Genomic DNA, 18,562 nt, shown 5'->3' on the forward strand with positions numbered 1-18,562 from the left:
AAAGTAAGACAAACATTTATTAATTAATTCCATCTGAAGTATTTAGAAACATGCTGATCTTCTAGAGGATTCAACAGCAAGAAGTGAGGAAGATCAAGGATAACCTCTTGCTCCATTCTGCTTGAGTTCTCCAGTTGTGTGCAAGATCAAAGTCTCCACCTCTGTAGGCAGGGAAGGTAAAAGCCTGAAACAGCCTCTGGAATCTGAGAAAGAACAGCAGAATTACAGCAGATCTCAGTGCAAGAGATGCCAGAGACTCAATATCATGTACCAAATACACTTACATCAGTATGTAGGAGCTGCACGGAATAATGGCCTGTAGAAACACAAACAAGCATCAGTGCTGTTGTCACACATATGATTCATCAAACTCACGTATTTGACCACTGCAGATTTACTTTAAATATCATTTAAGACAAACCACATGCAAAGACGAAACCCTGAGGCATCAGACTAGGGTTTGCAAAGAGCCATCGAGAACAACTGTGTAAATTTTACCATCTGTGAGATTGAGAGCAGGTTTTGAAGAACATCAGGAAGTCCTCGCTCCACAGGAGACACAAGCAGATAGTCGAACACTGAATTGATGACGACTTCCTTCTCTGGTAGGCCAGGTAGATCTTCAACCATCAGTCCAGCCACCTGCTTTGGAGTGAGATTGTCCAGGGTCTCCAACTAAAGACACACAGAAGAACAAGAGAATATCGGTGACGGGTGAAAGTGATGTCAGTGTTATTTGTATAAACCTTCTTTGATGAAATCACATGTGAAGATGTGGAGACATACGGGATCAAAGAGTCTGTTGATGGAGAGCAGATCTGTGAGAGGCACAAACTGAGAGAACGGGCCAAAGTTCTTCTGCAGCCACTCAACACTGTTGTTAGCAGTCGACACACAGCCCGCATCTGACACACACAACACACACACAGTGAAATCACCTTCATGAACTCCAGAACCTTCATATGAAACATCTGTGAACCTCCACCTCACCTGTTGTGTTTCTTCTGAGGAAGGGCAGAATGAAGAAGTTCACCATGTTTCTTCCTTGAGTCTCATTGAGGAGTGTGACCTCTGACAGACTGAGAAATGGTTGAAAATAATGTTGAACAAGCATCTTATCAGCTCATGACAGTCTTGAGCTATTGTTGAGGAAATCTTTTCTTACATGTGCTGGTAAGTTTGGCAGCTGAGGTTTTTGCTGCTAGTGCACAGCAGTAGGGATGATGACGCAAACGGTAAAAACGGCTTCAGATATTGACCCAACAACATGCTGATGAAAGGGAGGTCTCGCCATCGGTCAGGACTGATGCGCTCCAGTCTCAGCTCTCCAATCACATCCAGCACTTGGGACACGACATCACCTCTGATTGGCTGAGACTGATGATGTAATGAGGAGGAATTACTGTCAGATTCCCAGTCAGTCTACCAGTGAACAACAGAGGACAGATGTACAAGACTCATTTACCATATTTTGCTGCTGCGCTGGAGAAGATGACGAGGGCTCCGTCCAGAACATCATTTGCTTTGGTGAAAAGCAGTTTCCAGATCTCCTTGGAGTAACTTCTGCTGCTGGATAGTTGACACTTCAGGAGTCCAGCCAGGTTTCCAGCAGTGAAGCCTGTGAGCTACAAACACAGATTTCAGCAGTGGACATCAACGTTCAGGAACTATTATGCCGATTCCAGAAACTGCTGCATATTTGGAGGGACTCAGGTTCTTAGATGATCATCAACATCAGCTCATGTGAACTGAGTTTTCTATTCATGGACTTCTTACCGAAGAGCAAGCGTACTGCTGCAGGTCCGCACTACAGGGGGCGCTCACGAGTCCAGCAGACAGGAGAGTCTCGTTACTGTGGAACACATCAGAATATCATGAGCACTTCCTGTCCCACAGATGATGTCACAGTGTTAAAGTGGAGAAAAAGAGTGTTTGCTCGTACCTGTTGACTCCTGAACAAACTCTGGTAGCTGTTAAATCCATCAGAAAACATTAATTAGTGCTACCGGATTTCATTTCTATCTCAGTACAACACCCGTAAATCACAATGCAATAGTCAACCAGGTTAAGAGGAAGTAACAGATGTAGAAAATTGACCAAAAAAACTTGTTCAGATTTGTGGACAGATTCCTTCTTTTTCTTGTTGACTACATGGTTAGAGGAAGTCATTGGCATATTCCAAGGTCATATGATCCCAAGATTTATACGGCAAAGTTTATAATTGAGTTTGGGGTAAAATAGGAAGATATGGTTAATTTGGGCGAACAGTAAAGCCAGGAAACATAAGAGGGAATGAAGATTCAGTTCATTGCAACATTCATCAAGGCTCCATTGGACACACTGATTAGTTTGATTTCAGAAAGTAACATGTTCTACAAAAGCTCTTACCATTCACAGGAGTGACCAGACACTGAAACAGATGAAAAAGGGAGAAGAAAGTCAAAGACAAAATGTAAAAATAAATGTTTAAAGCAACGTGTGTTTTGAGTTTCGTGAAAAAGTTTTAAACAGTGAATCATAGTGAGGAAATGTGTAGGACTGAACAAGACAGAGATGGAACGTATGCTAAAAACAAACTCTTACTGTTGGAGGTTCAGGAAGTGAACAGTCTGAAAGTAAGACAAACATTTATTAATTAATTCCATCTGAAGTAATTAGAAACATGCTGATCTTCTAGAGGATTCAACAGCAAGAAGTGAGGAAGATCAAGGATAACCTCTTGCTCCATTCTGCTTGAGTTCTCCAGTTGTGTGCAAGATCAAAGTCTCCACCTCTGTAGGCAGGGAAGGTAAAGCCTGAAACAGCCTCTGGAATCTGAGAAAGAACAGCAGAATTACAGCAGATCTCAGTGCAAGAGATGCCAGAGACTCAATATCATGTACCAAATGCACTTACATCAGTATGTAGGAGCTGCACGGAATAATGGCCTGTAGAAACACAAACAAGCATCAGTGCTGTTGTCACACATATGATTCATCAAACTCACGTATTTGACCACTGCAGATTTACTTTTAAATATCATTTAAGACAAACCACATGCAAAGACGAAACCCTGAGGCATCAGACTAGGGTTTGCAAAGAGCCATCGAGAACAACTGTGTAAATTTTACCATCTGTGAGATTGAGAGCAGGTTTTGAAGAACATCAGGAAGTCCTCGCTCCACAGGAGACACAAGCAGATAGTCGAACACTGAATTGATGATGACTTCCTTCTCTGGTAGGCAAGGTAGATCTTCAACCATCAGTCCAGCCACCTGCTTAGGAGTGAGATTGTCCAGGGTCTCCAACTAAACACACACAGAAGAACAAGAGAATATCGGTGATGGGTGAAGTGATGTCAGTGTTATTTTTATAAATCTTCTTTGATGAAATCACATGTGAAGATGTGGAGACATACGGGATCAAAGAGTCTGTTGATGGAGAGCAGATCTGTGAGAGGCACAAACTGAGAGAACGGGCCAAAGTTCTTCTGCAGCCACTCAACACTGTTGTTAGCAGTCGACACACAGCCCGCATCTGACACACACAACCACACACAGTGAAATCACCTTCATGAACTCCAGAACCTTCATATGAAACATCTGTGAACCTCCACCTCACCTGTTGTGTTTCTTCTGAGGAAGGGCAGAATGAAGAAGTTCACCATGTTTCTTCCTTGAGTCTCATTGACGAGTGTGACCTCTGACAGACTGAGAAATGGTTGAAAATAATGTTGAACAAGCATCTTATCAGCTCATGACAGTCTTGAGCTATTGTTGAGGAAATCTTTTCTTACATGTGCTGGTAAGTTTGGCAGCTGAGGTTTTTGCTGCTAGTGCACAGCAGTAGGGATGATGACGCAAACGGTAAAAACGGCTTCAGATATTGACCCAACAACATGCTGATGAAAGGGAGGTCTCGCCATTGGTCAGGACTGATGCGCTCCAGTCTCAGCTCTCCAATCACATCCAGCACTTGGGACACGACATCACCTCTGATTGGCTGAGACTGATGATGTAATGAGGAGGAATTACTGTCAGATTCCCAGTCAGTCTACCAGTGAACAACAGAGGACAGATGTACAAGACTCATTTACCATATTTGCTGCTGCGCTGGAGAAGATGACGAGGGCTCCGTCCAGAACATCATTTGCTTTGGTGAAAAGCAGTTTCCAGATCTCCTTGGAGTAACTTCTGCTGCTGGATAGTTGACACTTCAGGAGTCCAGCCAGGTTTCCAGCAGTGAAGCCTGTGAGCTACAAACACAGATTTCAGCAGTGGACATCAACGTTCAGGAACTATTATGCCGATTCCAGAAACTGCTGAATATTTGGAGGGACTCAGGTTCTTAGATGATCATCAACATCAGCTCATGTGAACCGAGTTTTCTATTCATGGACTTCTTACCGAAGAGCAAGCGTACTGCTGCAGGTCCGCACTACAGGGGGCGCTCACGAGTCCAGCGGACAGGAGAGTCTCGTTACTGTGGAACACATCAGAATTTCATGAGCACTTCCTGTCCCACAGATGATGTCAAAGTGTTAAAGTGGAGAAAAGAGTGTTTTGCTCGTACCTGTTGACTCCTGAACAAACTCTGGTAGCTGTTAAATCCATCAGAAAACATTAATTAGTGCTACCGGATTTCATTTCTATCTCAGTACAACACCCGTATATCACAATGCAATAGTCAACCAGGTTAAGAGGAAGTAACAGATTTAGAAAAATTGACCAACAAAACTTGTTCAGATTTGTGGACAGATTCCTTCTTTTTCTTGTTGACTACATGGTTAGAGGAAGTCATTGGCATATTCCCAGGTCATATGATCCCAAGATTTATACGGCAAAGTTTATAATTGAGTTTGGGGTAAAATAGGAAGATATGGTTAATTTGGGCGAACAGTAAAGCCAGGAAACGTAGGAGGGAATGAAGATTCAGTTCATTGCAACATTCATCAAGGCTCCATTAGACACACTGATTAGTTTGATTTTAGAAACTAACATGTTCTACAAAAGCTCTTACCATTCACAGGAGTGACCAGACACTGAAACAGATGAAAAAGGGAGAAGAAAGTCAAAGACAAAATGTAAAAATAAATGTTTAAAGCAACGTGTGTTTTGAGTTTCGTGAAAAAGTTTTAAACAGTGAATCATAGTGAGGAAATGTGTAGGACTGAACAAGACAGAGATGGAACGTATGCTAAAAACAAACTCTTACTGTTGGAGGTTCAGGAAGTGAACAGTCTGAAAGTAAGACAAACATTTATTAATTAATTCCATCCAAAGTAATTAGAAACATGCTGATCTTCTAGAGGATTCAACAGCAAGAAGTGAGGAAGATCAAGGATAACCTCTTGCTCCATTCTGCTTGAGTTCTCCAGTTGTGTGCAAGATCAAAGTCTCCACCTCTGTAGGCAGGGAAGGTAAAGCCTGAAACAGCCTCTGGAATCTGAGAAAGAACAGCAGAATTACAGCAGATCTCAGCGCAAGAGATGCCAGAGACTCAATATCATGTACCAAATGCACTTACATCAGTATGTAGGAGCTGCACGGAATAATGGCCTGTAGAAACACAACAAGCATCAGTGCTGTTGTCACACATATGATTCATCAAACTCACGTATTTGACCACTGCAGATTTACTTTAAATATCATTTAAGACAAACCACATGCAAAGACGAAACACTGAGGCATCAGACTAGGGTTTGCAAAGAGCCATCGAGAACAACTGTGTAAATTTTACCATCTGTGAGATTGAGAGCAGGTTTTGAAGAACATCAGGAAGTCCTCGCTCCACAGGAGACACAAGCAGATAGTCGAACACTGAATCGATGACGACTTCCTTCTCTGGTAGGCCAGGTAGATCTTCAACCATCAGTCCAGCCACCTGCTTTGGAGTGAGATTGTCCAGGGTCTCCAACTAAAGACACACACAGAAGAACAAGAGAATATCGGTGACGGGTGAAGTGATGTCAGTGTTATTGGTATAAACTCTTCTTTGATGAAATCACATGTGAAGATGTGGAGACATAAGGATCAAAGAGTCTGTTGATGGAGAGCAGATCTGTGAGAGGCACAAACTGAGAGAACGGGCCAAAGTTCTTCTGCAGCCACTCAACACTGTTGTTAGCAGTCGACACACAGCCCGCATCTGGCACACACAACACACACAGTGAAATCACCTTCATGAACTCCAGAACCTTCATATGAAACATCTGTGAACCTCCACCTCACCTGTTGTGTTTCTTCTGAGGAAGGGCAGAATGAAGAAGTTCACCATGTTTCTTCCTTGAGTCTCATTGACGAGTGTGACCTCTGACAGACTGAGAAATGGTTGAAAATAATGTTGAACAAGCATCTTATCAGCTCATGACAGTCTTGAGCTATTGTTGAGGAAAATCTTTTCTTACATGTGCTGGTAAGTTTGGCAGCTGAGGTTTTTGCTGCTAGTGCACAGCAGTAGGGATGATGACGCAAACGGTAAAAACGGCTTCAGATATTGACCCAACAACATGCTGATGAAAGGGAGGTCTCGCCATTGGTCAGGACTGATGCGCTCCAGTCTCAGCTCTCCAATCACATCCAGCACTTGGGACACGACATCACCTCTGATTGGCTGAGACTGATGATGTAATGAGGAGGAATTACTGTCAGATTCCCATTCAGTCTACCATTGAACAACAGAGGACAGATGTACAAGACTCATTTACCATATTTGCTGCTGCGCTGGAGAAGATGACGAGGGCTCCGTCCAGAACATCATTTGCTTTGGTGAAAAGCAGTTTCCAGATCTCCTTGGAGTAACTTCTGCTGCTGGATAGTTGACACTTCAGGAGTCCAGCCAGGTTTCCAGCAGTGAAGCCTGTGAGCTACAAACACAGATTTCAGCAGTGGACATCAACGTTTTCTATTCATGGACCCGATTCCAGAAACTGCTGAATATTTGGAGGGACTCAGGTTCTTAGATGATCATCAACATCAGCTCATGTGAACTGAGTTTTCTATTCATGGACTTCTTACCGAAGAGCAAGCGTACTGCTGCAGGTCCGCACTACAGGGGGCGCTCACGAGTCCAGCAGACAGGAGAGTCTCGTTACTGTGGAACACATCAGAATATCATGAGCACTTCCTGTCCCACAGATGATGTCACAGTGTTAAGGTGGAGAAAAGAGTGTTTGCTCGTACCTGTTGACTCCTGAACAAACTCTGGTAGCTGTTAAATCCATCAGAAAACATTAATTAGTGCTACCGGATTTCATTTCTATCTCAGTACAACACCCCGTAAATCACAATGCAATAGTCAACCAGGTTAAGAGGAAGTAACAGATGTAGAAAATTGACCAAAAAAGCTTGTTCAGATTTGTGGACAGATTCCTTCTTTTTCTTGTTGACTACATGGTTTAGAGGAAGTCATTGGCATATTCCAAGGTCATATGATCCCAAGATTTATACGGCAAAGTTTATAATTGAGTTTGGGGTAAAATAGGAAGATATGGTTAATTTGGGCGAACAGTAAAGCCAGGAAACGTAGGAGGGAATGAAGATTCAGTTCATTGCAACATTCATCAAGGCTCCATTGGACACACTGATTAGTTTGATTTCAGAAACTAACATGTTCTACAAAAGCTCTTACCATTCACAGGAGTGACCAGACACTGAAACAGATGAAAAAGGGAGAAGAAAGTCAAAGACAAAATGTAAAAATAAATGTTTAAAGCAACGTGTGTTTTGAGTTTCATGAAAAAGTTTTAAACAGTGAATCATAGTGAGGAAATGTGTAGGACTGAACAAGACAGAGATGGAACGTATGCTAAAAACAAACTCTTACTGTTGGAGGTTCAGGAAGTGAACAGTCTGAAAGTAAGACAAACATTTATTAATTAATTCCATCTGAAGTAATTAGAAACATGCTGATCTTCTAGAGGATTCAACAGCAAGAAGTGAGGAAGATCAAGGATAACCTCTTGCTCCATTCTGCTTGAGTTCTCCAGTTGTGTGCAAGATCAAAGTCTCCACCTCTGTAGGCAGGGAAGGTAAAGCCTGAAACAGCCTCTGGAATCTGAGAAAGAACAGCAGAATTACAGCAGATCTCAGTGCAAGAGACGCCAGAGACTCAATATCATGTACCAAATGCACTTACATCAGTATGTAGGAGCTGCACGGAATAATGGCCTGTAGAAACACAAACAAGCATCAGTGCTGTTGTCACACATATGATTCATCAAACTCACGTATTTGACCACTGCAGATTTACTTTAAATATCATTTAAGACAAACCACATGCAAAGACGAAACCCTGAGGCATCAGACTAGGGTTTGCAAAGAGCCATCGAGAACAACTGTGTAAATTTTACCATCTGTGAGATTGAGAGCAGGTTTTGAAGAACATCAGGAAGTCCTCGCTCCACAGGAGACACAAGCAGATAGTCGAACACTGAATTGATGACGACTTCCTTCTCTGGTAGGCCAGGTAGATCTTCAACCATCAGTCCAGCCACCTGCTTTGGAGTGAGATTGTCCAGGGTCTCCAACTAAAGACACACAGAAGAACAAGAGAATATCGGTGACGGGTGAAGTGATGTCAGTGTTATTTGTATAAACCTTCTTTGATGAAATCACATGTGAAGATGTGGAGACATACGGGATCAAAAAGTCTGTTGATGGAGAGCAGATCTGTGAGAGGCACAAACTGAGAGAACGGGCCAAAGTTCTTCTGCAGCCACTCAACACTGTTGTTAGCAGTCGACACACAGCCCGCATCTGGCACACACAACACACACAGTGAAATCACCTTCATGAACTCCAGAACCTTCATATGAAACATCTGTGAACCTCCACCTCACCTGTTGTGTTTCTTCTGAGGAAGGGCAGAATGAAGAAGTTCACCATGTTTCTTCCTTGAGTCTCATTGACGAGTGTGACCTCTGACAGACTGAGAAATGGTTGAAAATAATGTTGAACAAGCATCTTATCAGCTCATGACGGTCTTGAGCTATTGTGTTGAGGAAATCTTTTCTTACATGTGCTGGTAAGTTTGGCAGCTGAGGTTTTTGCTGCTAGTGCACAGCAGTAGGGATGATGACGCAAACGGTAAAAACGGCTTCAGATATTGACCCAACAACATGCTGATGAAAGGGAGGTCTCGCCATTGGTCAGGACTGATGCGCTCCAGTCTCAGCTCTCCAATCACATCCAGCACTTGGGACACGACATCACCTCTGATTGGCTGAGACTGATGATGTAATGAGGAGGAATTACTGTCAGATTCCCAGTCAGTCTACCAGTGAACAACAGAGGACAGATGTACAAGACTCATTTACCATATTTGCTGCTGCGCTGGAGAAGATGACGAGGGCTCCGTCCAGAACATCATTTGCTTTGGTGAAAAGCAGTTTCCAGATCTCCTTGGAGTAACTTCTGCTGCTGGATAGTTGACACTTCAGGAGTCCAGCCAGGTTTCCAGCAGTGAAGCCTGTGAGCTACAAACACAGATTTCAGCAGTGGACATCAACGTTCAGGAACTATTATGCCGATTCCAGAAACTGCTGAATATTTGGAGGGACTCAGGTTCTTAGATGATCATCAACATCAGCTCATGTGAACCGAGTTTTCTATTCATGGACTTCTTACCGAAGAGCAAGCGTACTGCTGCAGGTCCGCACTACAGGGGGCGCTCACGAGTCCAGCGGACAGGAGAGTCTCGTTACTGTGGAACACATCAGAATTTCATGAGCACTTCCTGTCCCACAGATGATGTCACAGTGTTAACGTGGAGAAAAAAGAGTGTTTGCTCGTACCTGTTGACTCCTGAACAAACTCTGGTAGCTGTTAAATCCATCAGAAAACATTAATTAGTGCTACCGGATTTCATTTCTATCTCAGTACAACACCCGTAAATCACAATGCAATAGTCAACCAGGTTAAGAGGAAGTAACAGATGTAGAAAATTGACCAACAAAACTTGTTCAGATTTGTGGACAGATTCCTTCTTTTTCTTGTTGACTACATGGTTAGAGGAAGTCATTGGCATATTCCCAGGTCATATGATCCCAAGATTTATACGGCAAAGTTTATAATTGAGTTTGGGGTAAAATAGGAAGATATGGTTAATTTGGGCGAACAGTAAAGCCAGGAAACGTAGGAGGGAATGAAGATTCAGTTCATTGCAACATTCATCAAGGCTCCATTAGACACACTGATTAGTTTGATTTTAGAAACTAACATGTTCTACAAAAGCTCTTACCATTCACAGGAGTGACCAGACACTGAAACAGATGAAAAAGGGAGAAGAAAGTCAAAGACAAAATGTAAAAATAAATGTTTAAAGCAACGTGTGTTTTGAGTTTCGTGAAAAAGTTTTAAACAGTGAATCATAGTGAGGAAATGTGTAGGACTGAACAAGACAGAGATGGAACGTATGCTAAAAACAAACTCTTACTGTTGGAGGTTCATGAAGTGAACAGTCTGAAAGTAAGAAAAACATTTATTAATTAATTCCATCTGAAGTAATTAGAAACATGCTGATCTTCTAGAGGATTCAACAGCAAGAAGTGAGGAAGATCAAGGATAACCTCTTGCTCCATTCTGCTTGAGTTCTCCAGTTGTGTGCAAGATCAAAGTCTCCACCTCTGTAGGCAGGGAAGGTAAAGCCTGAAACAGCCTCTGGAATCTGAGAAAGAACAGCAGAATTACAGCAGATCTCAGTGCAAGAGACGCCAGAGACTCAATATCATGTACCAAATACACTTACATCAGTATGTAGGAGCTGCACGGAATAATGGCCTGTAGAAACACAAACAAGCATCAGTGCCTGTTGTCACACATATGATTCATCAAACTCACGTATTTGACCACTGCAGATTTACTTTAAATATCATTTAAGACAAACCACATGCAAAGACGAAACCCTGAGGCATCAGACTAGGGTTTGCAAAGAGCCATCGAGAACAACTGTGTAAATTTTACCATCTGTGAGATTGAGAGCAGGTTTTGAAGAACATCACGAAGTCCTCGCTCCACAGGAGACACAAGCAGATAGTCGAACACTGAATTGATGATGACTTCCTTCTCTGGTAGGCCAGGTAGATCTTCAACCATCAGTCCAGCCACCTGCTTTGGAGTGAGATTGTCCAGGGTCTCCAACTAAAGACACACAGAAGAACAAGAGAATATCGGTGATGGGTGAAGTGATGTCAGTGTTATTTGTATAAACCTTCTTTGATGAAATCACATGTGAAGATGTGGAGACATACAGGATCAAAGAGTCTGTTGATGGAGAGCAGATCTGTGAGAGGCACAAACTGAGAGAACGGGCCAAAGTTCTTCTGCAGCCACTCAACACTGTAGTTAGCAGTCGACACACAGCCCGCATCTGACACACACAACACACACAGTGAAATCACCTTCATGAACTCCAGAACCTTCATATGAAACATCTGTGAACCTCCACCTCACCTGTTGTGTTTCTTCTGAGGAAGGGCAGAATGAAGAAGTTCACCATGTTTCTTCCTTGAGTCTCATTGACGAGTGTGACCTCTGACAGACTGAGAAATGGTTGAAAATAATGTTGAACAAGCATCTTATCAGCTCATGACAGTCTTGAGCTATTGTTGAGGACATCTTTTCTTACATGTGCTGGTAAGTTTGGCAGCTGAGGTTTTTGCTGCTAGTGCACAGCAGTAGGGATGATGATGCAAACGGTAAAAAACGGCTTCATATATTGACCCAACAACATGCTGATGAAAGGGAGGTCTCGCCATTGGTCAGGACTGATGCGCTCCAGTCTCAGCTCTCCAATCACATCCAGCACTTGGGACACGACATCACCTCTGATTGGCTGAGACTGATGATGTAATGAGGAGGAATTACTGTCAGATTCCCAGTCAGTCTACCAGCGAACAACAGAGGACAGATGTACAAGACTCATTTACCATATTTGCTGCTGCGCTGGAGAAGATGACGAGGGCTCCGTCCAGAACATCATTTGCTTTGGTGAAAAGCAGTTTCCAGATCTCCTTGGAGTAACTTCTGCTGCTGGATAGTTGACACTTCAGGAGTCCAGCCAGGTTTCCAGCAGTGAAGCCTGTGAGCTACAAACACAGATTTCAGCAGTGGACATCAACGTTCAGGAACTATTATGCCGATTCCAGAAACTGCTGCATATTTGGAGGGACTCAGGTTCTTAGATGATCATCAACATCAGCTCATGTGAACTGAGTTTTCTATTCATGGACTTCTTACCGAAGAGCAAGCATACTGCTGCAGGTCCGCACTACAGGGGGCGCTCACGAGTCCAGCGGACAGGAGAGTCTCGTTACTGTGGAACACATCAGAATTTCATGAGCACTTCCTGTCCCACAGATGATGTCACAGTGTTAAAGTGGAGAAAAGAGTGTTTTGCTCGTACCTGTTGACTCCTGAACAAACTCTGGTAGCTGTTAAATCCATCAGAAAACATTAATTAGTGCTACCGGATTTCATTTCTATCTCAGTACAACACCCGTATATCACAATGCAATAGTCAACCAGGTTAAGAGGAAGTAACAGATGTAGAAAATTGACCAACAAAGCTTGTTCAGATTTGTGGACAGATTCCTTCTTTTTCTTGTTGACTTCATGGTTAGAGGAAGTCATTGGCATATTCCCAGGTCATATGATCCCAAGATTTATACGGCAAAGTTTATAATTGAGTTTGGGGTAAAATAGGAAGATATGGTTAATTTGGGCGAACAGTAAAGCCAGGAAACGTAGGAGGGAATGAAGATTCAGTTCATTGCAACATTCATCAAGGCTCCATTAGACACACTGATTAGTTTGATTTTAGAAACTAACATGTTCTACAAAAGCTCTTACCATTCACAGGAGTGACCAGACACTGAAACAGATAAAAAAAAGGAGAAGAAAGTCAAAGACAAAATGTAAAAATAAATGTTTAAAGCAACGTGTGTTTTGAGTTTCGTGAAAAAGTTTTAAACAGTGAATCATAGTGAGGAAATGTGTAGGACTGAACAAGACAGAGATGGAACGTATGCTAAAAACAAACTCTTACTGTTGGAGGTTCAGGAAGTGAACAGTCTGAAAGTAAGACAAACATTTATTAATTAATTCCATCCGAAGTAATTAGAAACATGCTGATCTTCTAGAGGATTCAACAGCAAGAAGTGAGGAAGATCAAGGATAACCTCTTGCTCCATTCTGCTTGAGTTCTCCAGTTGTGTGCAAGATCAAAGTCTCCACCTCTGTAGGCAGGGAAGGTAAAGCCTGAAACAGCCTCTGGAATCTGAGAAAGAACAGCAGAATTACAGCAGATCTCAGTGCAAGAGATGCCAGAGACTCAATATCATGTACCAAATGCACTTACATCAGTATGTAGGAGCTGCACGGAATAATGGCCTGTAGAAACACAAAACAAGCATCAGTGCTGTTGTCACACATATGATTCATCAAACTCACGTATTTGACCACTGCAGATTTACTTTAAATATCATTTAAGACAAACCACATGCAAAGACGAAACCCTGAGGCATCAGACTAGGGTTTGCAAAGAGCCATCGAGAACAACTGTGTAAATTTTACCATCTGTGAGATTGAGAGCAGGTTTTGAAGAACATCACGAAGTCCTCGCTCCACAGGAGACACAAGCAGATAGTCGAACACTGAATTGATGACGACTTCCTTCTCTGGTAGGCCAGGTAGATCTTCAACCATCAGTCCAGCCACCTGCTTTGGAGTGAGATTGTCCAGGGTCTCCAACTAAAGACACACAGAAGAACAAGAGAATATCGGTGACGGGTGAAGTGATGTCAGTGTTATTTGGTATAAACCTTCTTTGATGAAATCACATGTGAAGATGTGGAGACATACAGGATCAAAGAGTCTGTTGATGGAGAGCAGATCTGTGAGAGGCACAAACTGAGAGAACGGGCCAAAGTTCTTCTGCAGCCACTCAACACTGTTGTTAGCAGTCGACACACAGCCCGCATCTGGCACACACAACACACACAGTGAAATCACCTTCATGAACTCCAGAACCTTCATATGAAACATCTGTGAACCTCCACCTCACCTGTTGTGTTTCTTCTGAGGAAGGGCAGAATGAAGAAGTTCACCATGTTTCTTCCTTGAGTCTCATTGACGAGTGTGACCTCTGACAGACTGAGAAATGGTTGAAAATAATGTTGAACAAGCATCTTATCAGCTCATGACAGTCTTGAGCTATTGTTGAGGATATCTTTTCTTACATGTGCTGGTAAGTTTGGCAGCTGAGGTTTTTGCTGCTAGTGCACAGCAGTAGTGCTGATGACGTCAAACGGTAAAAAAGCGGCTTCAGATATTGACCCAACAACATGCTGATGAAAGGGAGGTCTCGCCATTGGTCAGGACTGATGCGCTCCAGTCTCAGCTCTCCAATCACATCCAGCACTTGGGACACGACATCACCTCTGATTGGCTGAGACTGATGATGTAATGAGGAGGAATTACTGTCAGATTCCCAGTCAGTCTACCAGTGAACAACAGAGGACAGATGTACAAGACTCATTTACCATATTTGCTGCTGCGCTGGAGAAGATGACGAGGGCTCCGTCCAGAACATCATTTGCTTTGGTGAAAAGCAGTTTCCAGATCTCCTTGGAGTAACTTCTGCTGCTGGATAGTTGACACTTCAGGAGTCCAGCCAGGTTTCCAGCAGTGAAGCCTGTGAGCTACAAACACAGATTTCAGCAGTGGACATCAACGTTCAGGAACTATTATGCCGATTCCAGAAACTGCTGAATATTTGGAGGGACTCAGGTTCTTAGATGATCATCAACATCAGCTCATGTGAACCGAGTTTTCTATTCATGGACTTCTTACCGAAGAGCAAGCGTACTGCTGCAGGTCCGCACTACAGGGGGCGCTCACGAGTCCAGCGGACAGGAGAGTCTCGTTACTGTGGAACACATCAGAATTTCATGAGCACTTCCTGTCCCACAGATGATGTCAAAGTGTTAAAGTGGAGAAAAGAGTGTTTGCTCGTACCTGTTGACTCCTGAACAAACTCTGGTAGCTGTTAAATCCATCAGAAAACATTAATTAGTGCTACCGGATTTCATTTCTATCTCAGTACAACACCCGTAAATCACAATGCAATAGTCAACCAGGTTAAGAGGAAGTAACAGATGTAGAAAATTGACCAACAAAGCTTGTTCAGATTTGTGGACAGATTCCTTCTTTTTCTTGTTGACTTCATGGTTAGAGGAAGTCATTGGCATATTCCCAGGTCATATGATCCCAAGATTTATACGGCAAAGTTTATAATTGAGTTTGGGGTAAAATAGGAAGATATGGTTAATTTGGGCGAACAGTAAAGCCAGGAAACATAAGAGGGAATGAAGATTCAGTTCATTGCAACATTCATCAAGGCTCCATTGGACACACTGATTAGTTTGATTTCAGAAACTAACATGTTCTACAAAAGCTCTTACCATTCACAGGAGTGACCAGACACTGAAACAGATAAAAAAAGAGAGAAGAAAGTCAAAGACAAAAAGTAAAAATAAATGTTTAAAGCAACGTGTGTTTTGAGTTTCATGAAAAAGTTTTAAACAGTGAATCATAGTGAGGAAATGTGTAGGACTGAACAAGACAGAGATGGAACGTATGCTAAAAACAAACTCTTACTGTTGGAGGTTCAGGAAGTGAACAGTCTGAAAGTAAGACAAACATTTATTAATTAATTCCATCTGAAGTAATTAGAAACATGCCTGATCTTCTAGAGGATTCAACAGCAAGAAGTGAGGAAGATCAAGGATAACCTCTTGCTCCATTCTGCTTGAGTTCTCCAGTTGTGTGCAAGATCAAAGTCTCCACCTCTGTAGGCAGGGAAGGTAAAGCCTGAAACAGCCTCTGGAATCTGAGAAAGAACAGCAGAATTACAGCAGATCTCAGTGCAAGAGATGCCAGAGACTCAATATCATGTACCAAATGCACTTACATCAGTATGTAGGAGCTGCACGGAATAATGGCCTGTAGAAACACAAACAAGCATCAGTGCTGTTGTCACACATATGATTCATCAAACTCACGTATTTGACCACTGCAGATTTACTTTAAATATCATTTAAGACAAACCACATGCAAAGACGAAACCCTGAGGCATCAGACTAGGGTTTGCAAAGAGCCATCGAGAACAACTGTGTAAATTTTACCATCTGTGAGATTGAGAGCAGGTTTTGAAGAACATCACGAAGTCCTCGCTCCACAGGAGACACAAGCAGATAGTCGAACACTGAATTGATGACGACTTCCTTCTCTGGTAGGCCAGGTAGATCTTCAACCATCAGTCCAGCCACCTGCTTTGGAGTGAGATTGTCCAGGGTCTCCAACTAAAGACACACAGAAGAACAAGAGAATATCGGTGATGGGTGAAGTGATGTCAGTGTTATTTGTATAAACCTTCTTTGATGAAATCACATGTGAAGATGTGGAGACATACAGGATCAAAGAGTCTGTTGATGGAGAGCAGATCTGTTAGAGGCACAAACTGAGAGAACGGGCCAAAGTTCTTCTGCAGCCACTCAACACTGTTGTTAGCAGTCGACACACAGCCCGCATCTGGCACACACAACACACACAGTGAAATCACCTTCATGAACTCCAGAACCTTCATATGAAACATCTGTGAACCTCCACCTCACCTGTTGTGTTTCTTCTGAGGAAGGGCAGAATGAAGAAGTTCACCATGTTTCTTCCTTGAGTCTCATTGACGAGTGTGACCTCTGACAGACTGAGAAATGGTTGAAAATAATGTTGAACAAGCATCTTATCAGCTCATGACAGTCTTGAGCTATTGTTGAGGATATCTTTTCTTACATGTGCTGGTAAGTTTGGCAGCTGAGGTTTTTGCTGCTAGTGCACAGCAGTAGGGATGATGACGCAAACGGTAAAAAAAACGGCTTCAGATATTGACCCAACAACATGCTGATGAAAGGGAGGTCTCGCCATTGGTCAGGACTGATGCGCTCCAGTCTCAGCTCTCCAATCACATCCAGCACTTGGGACACGACATCACCTCTGATTGGCTGAGACTTATGATGTAATGAGGAGGAATTACTGTCAGATTCCCAGTCAGTCTACCAGTGAACAACAGAGGACAGATGTACAAGACTCATTTACCATATTTGCTGCTGCGCTGGAGAAGATGACGAGGGCTCCGTCCAGAACATCATTTGCTTTGGTGAAAAGCAGTTTCCAGATCTCCTTGGAGTAACTTCTGCTGCTGGATAGTTGACACTTCAGGAGTCCAGCCAGGTTTCCAGCAGTGAAGCCTGTGAGCTACAAACACAGATTTCAGCAGTGGACATCAACGTTCAGGAACTATTATGCCGATTCCAGAAACTGCTGAATATTTGGAGGGACTCAGGTTCTTAGATGATAACAAGCGTACTGCTGCAGGTCCGCAGTTTTCTATTCATGGACTTCTTACCGAAGAGCAAGCATACTGCTGCAGGTCCGCACTACAGGGGGCGCTCACGAGTCCAGCGGACAGGAGAGTCTCGTTACTGTGGAACACATCAGAATTTCATGAGCACTTCCTGTCCCACAGATGATGTCACAGTGTTAAAGTGGAGAAAAAAGAGTGTTTGCTCGTACCTGTTGACTCCTGAACAAACTCTGGTAGCTGTTAAATCCATCAGAAAACATTAATTAGTGCTACCGGATTTCATTTCTATCTCAGTACAACACCCGTATATCACAATGCAATAGTCAACCAGGTTAAGAGGAAGTAACAGATGTAGAAAATTGACCAACAAATCATCTTGTTCAGATTTGTGGACAGATTCCTTCTTTTTCTTGTTGACAACATTTATACAGGAAGTCATTGGCATATTCAAATTTCACAAAAACCAAAGACATAAAACACAAGAGGGAAATAATTGAGTTTGGGGTAAAATAGGAAGATATGGTTAATTTGGGCGAACAGTAAAGCCAGGAAACATAGGAGGGAATGAAGATTCAGTTCATTGCAACATTCATCAAGGCTCCATTGGACACACTGATTAGTTTGATTTTAGAAACTAACATGTTCTACAAAAGCTCTTACCATTCACAGGAGTGACCAGACACTGAAACAGATGAAAAAGGGAGAAGAAAGTCAAAGACAAAATGTAAAAATAAATGTTTAAAGCAACGTGTGTTTTGAGTTTCGTGAAAAAGTTTTAAACAGTGAATCATAGTGAGGAAATGTGTAGGACTGAACAAGACAGAGATGGAACGTATGCTAAAAACAAACTCTTACTGTTGGAGGTTCAGGAAGTGAACAGTCTGAAAGTAAGACAAACATTTATTAATTAATTCCATCTGAAGTAATTAGAAACATGCTGATCTTCTAGAGGATTCAACAGCAAGAAGTGAGGAAGATCAAGGATAACCTCTTGCTCCATTCTGCTTGAGTTCTCCAGTTGTGTGCAAGATCAAAGTCTCCACCTCTGTAGGCAGGGAAGGTAAAGCCTGAAACAGCCTCTGGAATCTGAGAAAGAACAGCAGAATTACAGCAGATCTCAGTGCAAGAGATGCCAGAGACTCAATATCATGTACCAAATACACTT

The 18,562-nt window shown here is 42.6% G+C and overlaps 2 long non-coding RNA genes across 2 annotated transcripts; both read right to left on the reverse strand.

Annotated features, from left to right (window-relative positions):
- Positions 1-13,838: 13,838 nt before the first annotated feature.
- Positions 13,839-14,268, reverse strand: LOC122136086. Its single transcript, XR_006153910.1, has 3 exons — positions 14,216-14,268; positions 14,041-14,129; positions 13,839-13,957 (listed from the first exon to the last, which is right to left on the reverse strand). It is a non-coding gene; the product is annotated as an uncharacterized LOC122136086 (long non-coding RNA).
- A 2,218-nt stretch (positions 14,269-16,486) lies between these two features.
- On the reverse strand, positions 16,487-16,903 carry LOC122135948. Its single transcript, XR_006153800.1, has 3 exons — positions 16,827-16,903; positions 16,652-16,740; positions 16,487-16,568 (listed from the first exon to the last, which is right to left on the reverse strand). It is a non-coding gene; the product is annotated as an uncharacterized LOC122135948 (long non-coding RNA).
- Between the last annotated feature and the right edge of the window lie 1,659 nt (positions 16,904-18,562).

Source organism: Cyprinus carpio, chromosome B1, assembly GCF_018340385.1.
Source record: "Cyprinus carpio isolate SPL01 chromosome B1, ASM1834038v1, whole genome shotgun sequence".
In the NCBI taxonomy this organism is placed as follows: Eukaryota; Metazoa; Chordata; class Actinopteri; order Cypriniformes; family Cyprinidae; genus Cyprinus; species Cyprinus carpio.